The 7,886-nt window shown below is 45.9% G+C and overlaps 1 protein-coding gene across 1 annotated transcript in view; it reads left to right on the top strand.

The window, feature by feature from the left end:
- The window catches only part of LOC118231724 (titin-like), a 237,812-nt gene that overhangs the window by 26,256 nt on the left and 203,670 nt on the right, over positions 1 to 7,886 (top strand). The window lies entirely within an intron of this gene.

Here is a 7,886-nt window from a genome sequence, read left to right as displayed (position 1 = left end):
TATGCACTATTGCAACAAAGAATGGAGTAAATCTACCACCCAGCACATTTAATGTGCACTATTATAACCGAGAATGGAGTAAATTACCACCCAGCACATTTAATGTGCACTGTTACAACAGAGAATGCAGTAAATCTACCACCCAGCACATTTAATATGCACTATTACAACAGAGAATGCAGTAAATCTACCACCCAGAACATTTAATATGCACTATTACAACAGAGAATGCAGTAAATCTACCACCCAGAACATTTAATATGCACTATTACAACAGAGAATGCAGTAAATCTACCACCCAGCACATTTTAACATGCACTATTACAACAGAGAACACAGTAATTCTACCACCCAGGACAATAAGCGCTAAGCATTAGGTGCCTAAAGCATTATGTAATGAATTAAATAGTGGAATTCTTTGAAGCAATACCTGATAATTAATTGCAAAAAATTCCACAAAGTGTGGGAGCAATGTTGATTTATAAATGCACACAATGCAATTTCAAGTAATAAATCATGCAACTAGGTGTCAAGTACTTTGTGGCAAGTGTTAATGATCAGTATTAACTGCTATTTAAATGGTAAATGGACTGCATTTATATAGTGTTTATCCAAAGCGCTTTACAATTGATGCCTCTCAATCACCAGAGCAGTTAGGGGTTAAGTGTCTTGCTCAGGGACACTTCGACACGCCCAGGGTGGGGATCGAACCGGCAACCCTCCGACTGCCAGACAACCGCTCTTACCTCCTGAGCTATGATTATTTAAAAAAATAATCTTCAAACTATAACCAAAAACATCAGTGGGCGGGGGAAGACATTGGCTGGGGGAAGCACTGGGCTGGAGGAGGTTGGGGGAGATACTGGGCTGGGGGAGGCACTGGGCTGGGGGAGGGTGGGGGAGGCACTGGGCTGGGGGAAGCACTGGGCTGGGGGAGGTTGGGGCAGTCACTGGGCTGGGGGAAGCACTGGGGTAGGGGAGGTTGGGGGAAGCACTGGGCTGGGGGAGGCACTGGGCTAGGGGAGGTTGGGGGAAGCACTGGGCTGGGAGAGGGTGGGGGAGGCACTGGGCTGGGGGAAGCACTGGGCTGGGGGAGTCACTGGGCTGGGGGAAGCACTGGGCTGGGGGAGGTTGGGGGAAGCACTGGGCTGGGGGAGGCACTGGGCTGGGGGAGGCACTGGGCTGGGGGAGACACTGGGCTGGGGGAGGCACTGGGCTGGGGGAGGCACTGGGCTGGGGGAGACACTGGGCTGGGGGAGTCACTGGGCTGGGGGAGGCACTGGGTTGGGGGAGGCTGGGGGAAGCACTGGGCTAGGGGAGGTTGGGGGAAGCACTGAGCTGGGGGAGGTTGGGGGAAGCACTGGGCTGGGGGAGGTTGGGGGAAGCACTGGGCTGGGGGAGGTTGGGGGAAGCACTGGGCTGGGGGAAGCACTGGGCTGGGGGAGGGTGGGGGAGACACTGGGCTGGGGGAGTCACTGGGCTGGGGGAGGCTGGGGGAAGCACTGGGCTAGGGGAGGTTGGGGGAAGCACTGGGCTGGGGGAGGTTGGGGGAGTCACTGGGCTGGGGGAGGCTGGGGGAAGCACTGGGCTAGGGGAGGTTGGGGGAAGCACTGGGCTGGGGGAGGTTGGGGGAGGCACTGGGCTGGGGGAGACACTGGGCTGGGGGAGTCACTGGGCTGGGGGAGGCACTGGGCTGGGGGAGTCACTGGGCTGGGGGAGGCACTGGGTTGGGGGAGGCTGGGGGAAGCACTGGGCTGGGGGAGGCTGGGGGAGTCACTGGGCTGGGGGAGGCTGGGGGAGGCACTGGGCTGGGGGAGGGTGGGGGAGTCACTGGGCTGGGGGAGGCTGGGGGAGTCACTGGGCTGGGGGAGGCTGGGGGAGGCACTGGGCTGGGGGAAGTTGGGGGAGTCACTGGGCTGGGGGAGGCTGGGGGAGGCACTGGGCTGGGGGAGGGTGGGGGAAGCACTGGGCTGGGGGAGGGTGGGGGAGGCACTGGGCTGGGGGAGGGTGGGGGAGGCACCGCAAAGTTTTGACAAGCACACAATGCCATGATCAATGGAAATTCCAGAAGAGATGAGTTTTCAGTGTTTCCCACAGGATTTTGTGAGACTAGGGTGGGTGGACCTCGGACCCTCTAGGGGGGTCCGGGGGCATGGTCCCCCGGAAGATAATTTTGTACATTTTAAAGTTACATGCATCCATCTGGTGCACTTTGAGAGCAAAATTAAGAGGCTAGATCTATGAAGAACTTTGTGCTCTTGTAAACAATTTTGTGCTCTAGTAAAACAATTTAATCATAAACACATTGGTCAACACATAAACACAAAAGTCCATATTTCATGCGTGGGGGCCTTTAATACTGATTTATGATTTATCTTATAGGTAGAGGACATGGTATTCATCAACTCTCATTGCCTTTTGTAGCTGCCATTTGTATTGTACCTCTTTTTCTCTGAAAATCAATATATACTTGGGCTTTGAGAAAAACAGTTCTAATGCCCTTTTGTAATTAAACTCCTCTGGGCTCGGGCCATTGATGGAGACCCTCAGACAGGCAGCCAGGTGCTCACCTTGCGGCCCGTTACGAAAGTCTGATTTGACCTGAAAATGAAGGTAACTACAATTATCCAAATGAATGAAAATAAAAGGTGCATTTGGAGCACACTGTTTGTACTCTTCTTTTAGTTAAGAACATTATGCAGTTTATCATGTAAGTGCAATGAGTTAAATGTTTGGCAGACATCTTGGCAACTTCAGTCATACTGCCATGCCCTCTGTCCTTACCCGAGCAGGAGGGGAGAGAAAGACCCTTGGGTGAGTCCGACACTGGACTGATGTTGATAGGCCACACCATTTAAAGATACTGTACTGTTCAAATTTGACCCGGTGGTACAGAATGGTGACTGAAAATGCAGCAGATTGTAAGAACAGTGTACAGATCGAGTTTTTGACTATCTGCAAGGTTTTGCAGGCAGATACGCACACACACACACACACGCACACATACTGTTCATGTGCTAACTACAGCTTCTGGATTTGAGAGACAAACTGGCTGTTATTAGGATTATTTGGGATAAGTGTGTAGAGCTCTTTGCTATTAGAGTTGTGTGGGATTAGTGTGTAGAGCTCTTTGCTATTAGGGTTGTGTGGGATTAGTTTGTAGAGTGCTTTGCTATTAGGGTTGTGTGGGATTAGTTTGTAGAGTGCTTTGCTATTAGGGTTGTGTGGGATTAGTTTGTAGAGTGCTTTGCTATTAGGGTTGTGTGGGATTAGTTTGTAGAGCTCTTTGCTATTAGGGTTGTGTGGGATTAGTTTGTAGAGTGCTTTGCTATTAGGGTTGTGTGGGATTAGTTTGTAGAGCTCTTTGCTATTAGAGTTATGTGGGATTAGTTTGTAGAGTGCTTTGCTAATAGGGTTGTGTGGGATCAGTGTGTAGAGCGCTTTGCTATTATGGTTGTGTGGGATTAGTGTGTAGAGCGCTTTGCTATTAGGGTTGTGGAGATCTGGATGTTTGGGGACAAAAAATGATGTCCTTTCATCATGTTCCTACAAGATGCACAGCTCCTGCAAGGGAAACAACCAGTTATAAAAGCTTGTTTTTTTTCTCTTTAACTACGTCTGACTTTAGTAGCATATTAGCCAAATGTCTTGCGCTTTTATAAGTAAATGGAATGGCTCTGAAATGCTGTATTTAAGGAGTTGTCTGAGGACAAAATATGCCATTGCTTGTTTACGATAGATCTAATTTTGTTAGAACAGTCATTGTAAGTCAGAAAATAGTTCACAGAGAATGTCTCAATGAGGAGCTCTGATTGTTTGTCGTATTCTTCTTCAGTGTCAGAGATATGGGGAAGCCTATGTAACTGACTCACAGGTAACCCTTTCTTTAATGGTAATGGGTGATAACTGTCAGCTGCCAAAATAGTATTCTTGTCAGTGGGCCTTCTATATACCGTAGTACTAAGGGAATTGCCTTTTTTAGTGACTAAGACATCCAGGAAGTGAATAGCTTCAGGGCTCTTCTCAACTGAAAAGGAAAGAGATGGTAGTTTTTAATTAATGTAATTAACAAATTCCATCAGCTTAATTTCTGAATCGTTCCACATCATAAAACAATCATCAATATACCTTGTCCAATATTTAAGAGAACTTATGTAAGGATTGTTCTCATAAATATAATGAAGTTCAAATTTTCCCAAGAACAATCTCAGCCTCCAGGCCAGTATTAGTAGTTATGGAGGTGTATAGAGAACCAACATCTAATGTAACTAAGAAGTCACCTTTATCTATGATTGTCAATGCTTGTAAATTCACTAAAGAATCTGTAGTGTCTTTCAAGTATGATGGTAATAGCTTAACTATGGTGTAAATATGAAAGTCCACAAAACGAGAAATGTTCTCAGCAAGGGAGCCGATGCCTGATACTATCGGCCTCAAAGGAGGATCTTCAAGGGATTTATGAATTTTAGGCAATGCATATAGTACAGGTATGGTAGGGTGATTCACAGAGAGATATTTAAATTCCTGATCAGAAAGCCATACACACACACTCATTCACTCACTCACACGCACACACACAAACACACACACTCACTCGCACACACGCATGCACACACACTCACTCACTCGTGCACACACACACACACACACACTCACACTCACTCATTCACTCACTCACTCATACCACCACGCACTCTGCTCTTGCCGACTGGCTGAAGCTAAGCAGGTGTGGGCTTGGTTAGTACTTGGTTGGGAGACCACCAGGGAATACTGAGTTGCTGCTGGAAGTGGTGTTGGTGGGCCAGCAGGGGGCAATCTTCCCTCTGGTCAAATAAACCCCAATGCCCCAGTGCAGTGACGGGGACACTGTGCTGTAGGAGATGCCGTCTTTCGGATAAGACTTTAAACCGAGGTCCATACTCACTGTGGTCATTAAAGGTGGTTCCCTGGTGTCCTGGCTAAAATCCAAGATCTGGATCTCACAAAACCTTGCCACGTAATCATCCCCTGATTTAATTGGCTAAAAAATGTTTTCTCCCTCCAGTGGAGCTGCTCAGTGGGCAACGATAGAGGATGTGGTTGTACTGGGCAGCTCCCAGGTGTGAATGTGTATGCGTGTGAAGCAGGGCGTTCCTGCAAAAGAGCATCAGTGCTCAGTGAACCTACCCTGGGTAAATAATGATTAAATAAATAAAAAAGAAAAAAATAAACACACTCACTCACGCACACACACACAGAAGACGGCACCTTCCTAAAGCCCCACCCGCTGCATTCATTGTGAGGGCCATCACAGTGCTGGAATCTGGTCCTGCTCCAGCCAAAGTCCCGCCTGAAACCGCAGCACGTGGAAGTAAAGTCACACACGCAGACTCTCACGATTTCGTACGTCATATAAGGCACTGGTGTGACAAAAGATCAATACACAAAAACGCCTCACATCAAACTCCCAAAATCCTCCATCAAATCCTCCCCACAATGATGCCCTCAATCAAGAAGAAGAAATTGCATGCAAGTGTGCAGGGATTCAAATTCTCCGTCGCTACAACGGATTTCCGTCAGTTGGATTCCAGAGAGGCCATGTATGAGATCAGTGTAGATCTGGAGGGGGAAAAGAGCGAGGGGAGGGGGGTGTTACGGGACTTAGGAATCGCGCTACCAGGTGATAGGTAGCTGATTTGTACAGGCATACAATCTACTTGGATGTCAGTAGTAACGTAGACTTGGCTCCCCATGTCCATTTCAGATATCAATGTTATAATGTTCTTTTAATAATGTTATTTTATTTACATTAGCCTACTTATGAATTTTGCCATACGATTATATCTATCAGCTCCTTATGTTATAATGGAGACAGATCAGGTAATGGAGCCCTATAGGCTCACCTACTGACGCTGCTGAAAGACTGGGTCTTCTCTTAGGCTACTAATTAAAGCCACAAATCATACACTTCCTTTCTTGACAATATAACAATATTGGGATGGCAGGTATGCCATCCCGCCAAGTTACGCCTTGGCAGGGGCATGCCCCATACCTATACAGCACCAAGAGTTTGGCACTTTTCAGGGTTCCCCACAGAAATAACCACAACAGCCACAGACACTCAGCTCTTAAAAACATTAATTCTGTACATTCTTACCCCATTTCAACAGACAGATTTCTTAAACAACTTCACATGTCCACACAATAAAGCCCCAAACTAAGGGGATTTTGCGTTTTCTCCTTCTTCTCTTTCTTCTTCTCATTCTTATTTTTTCTGCCGCCTATCCCACTAACAACGTCTCCCCATTGGACATTTTACCGACACCAGCCAAATCTTCACCTACACGACCCAATCAAAAACTTGCATACACATGCAAAATACCCATACCTTTTTGCTCTGAAACATTTCCAGTTCAAACAGTTAGTCTGCCTGTGGCCTAGTGGGCAAGGTTACAGTCTTGGGAACATGGGGTCCTAGGTTCAAGCCCAGCTAGGAATACGTTTCTTTAACCTGCTTTTACCCTCACTAATAATTGTCTACTACTTCTCAATTATTGCTTTTGCATCATATCTACCCGCCGTTCACTGAACGTATACACTGCATTATGACGTACAGTCTGCACGTTCAGTTATTAACCGGCTACAATATTGCAAAATTCAACGGGAGCTCTTCTGTGCTTACTGGCCTGTGTTCTTCTTTAAAACTACAGACAGGTTTGCTAATGATATTTCACGCATTGCATAGTTATGTCATGGTGCTGCACTAACAAAGTCACAGATTGGTAAACCTCCGGTTAAAGGATTGAATCCCGCCTCGCCCTCAGGCAGATAATTTTCTTACGCTTATATTTGCTTTACCAAAACTCACTCACAGCCACCCATATGCATTTCATGACGGAAAATGTATTCCTTTTATTAAAAAGTTACACCAGTTCACCACTGCCATTTCTACTAACTATATTTCTTCACTTGGCAGCCGTACAAAACCTTATTATCAGCAAACACCACGTTTCTATATTCATGTTACCTCGCCCTGTTCTCTATCTAGCCGCATACAAACGTTCTGCAACTCCCCATTAAAACATTACATTTAAAATCATGACTCAATCATAATTATAACTGCTACTACTGAACATGACAAAAAGCACATCAGTGCAATGGTTACTTAACCCTCTACTTTAAAGACTGATGCTTTATATAGACTGTTATATATACTGTTCAATAAGGAAAATAAGCTCGCTCATGGTCACTTCATTTACTTCTCACTATAGTCTGTGATCATGTCAGCCTTCACCTACATGCCCATTCTGCTAAAAACATATTGTTTCAACTACGCAATTTCATAATTTAATCCTAATTTCTCTCACACTGTTATTTTCTCATATGCAAAGCCTGCTGGAACATATGCGTCTGCTCCTATTCTCCACTATCATGTTTTCCGGTTCTAGCTTAGCAAAACAGTGAAGACGATTCCTATCTGCAGATAAGCCTATCAAAATTCCTTATAAACCTTACAAACAATAAAAGTGAATCTCCACGAAATAACAAACAACGGAGCAGGACAGAAGGGTACACAAGTTGCGACCTAGGGAGCTCCAATTCTACGGGCTTGCTGATTCTTTTGTCAATCAAGGCTCGTTGGATGGCCGTCAAATCCGTGAGTACATACGCTGGCAATATTTCACCTGCGTTTCTGATGCGTTTACACTTACACCATCGCACCCTTTGTCACAGCCACCGTTTTACATGTATAGCAAACCGAAGCTGCTAAACTGTACACGCTCATCAGACTGTACAAATTCACACAAGGATAGCCATAATCCACAACCGTTTCTTACAGGGTCACTTTGTATTTCTCACTCTCGTAATAAAACGCTTTACAAAAAGAAATGATATCTCATAAAAAG

This window comes from Anguilla anguilla, chromosome 7 (genome assembly GCF_013347855.1).
Source record: "Anguilla anguilla isolate fAngAng1 chromosome 7, fAngAng1.pri, whole genome shotgun sequence".
NCBI lineage: Eukaryota > Metazoa > Chordata > Actinopteri > Anguilliformes > Anguillidae > Anguilla > Anguilla anguilla.
The sequence above is the reverse complement of the archived record's forward strand: the minus strand, read 5'-3'. Positions and strand labels throughout refer to the sequence as shown.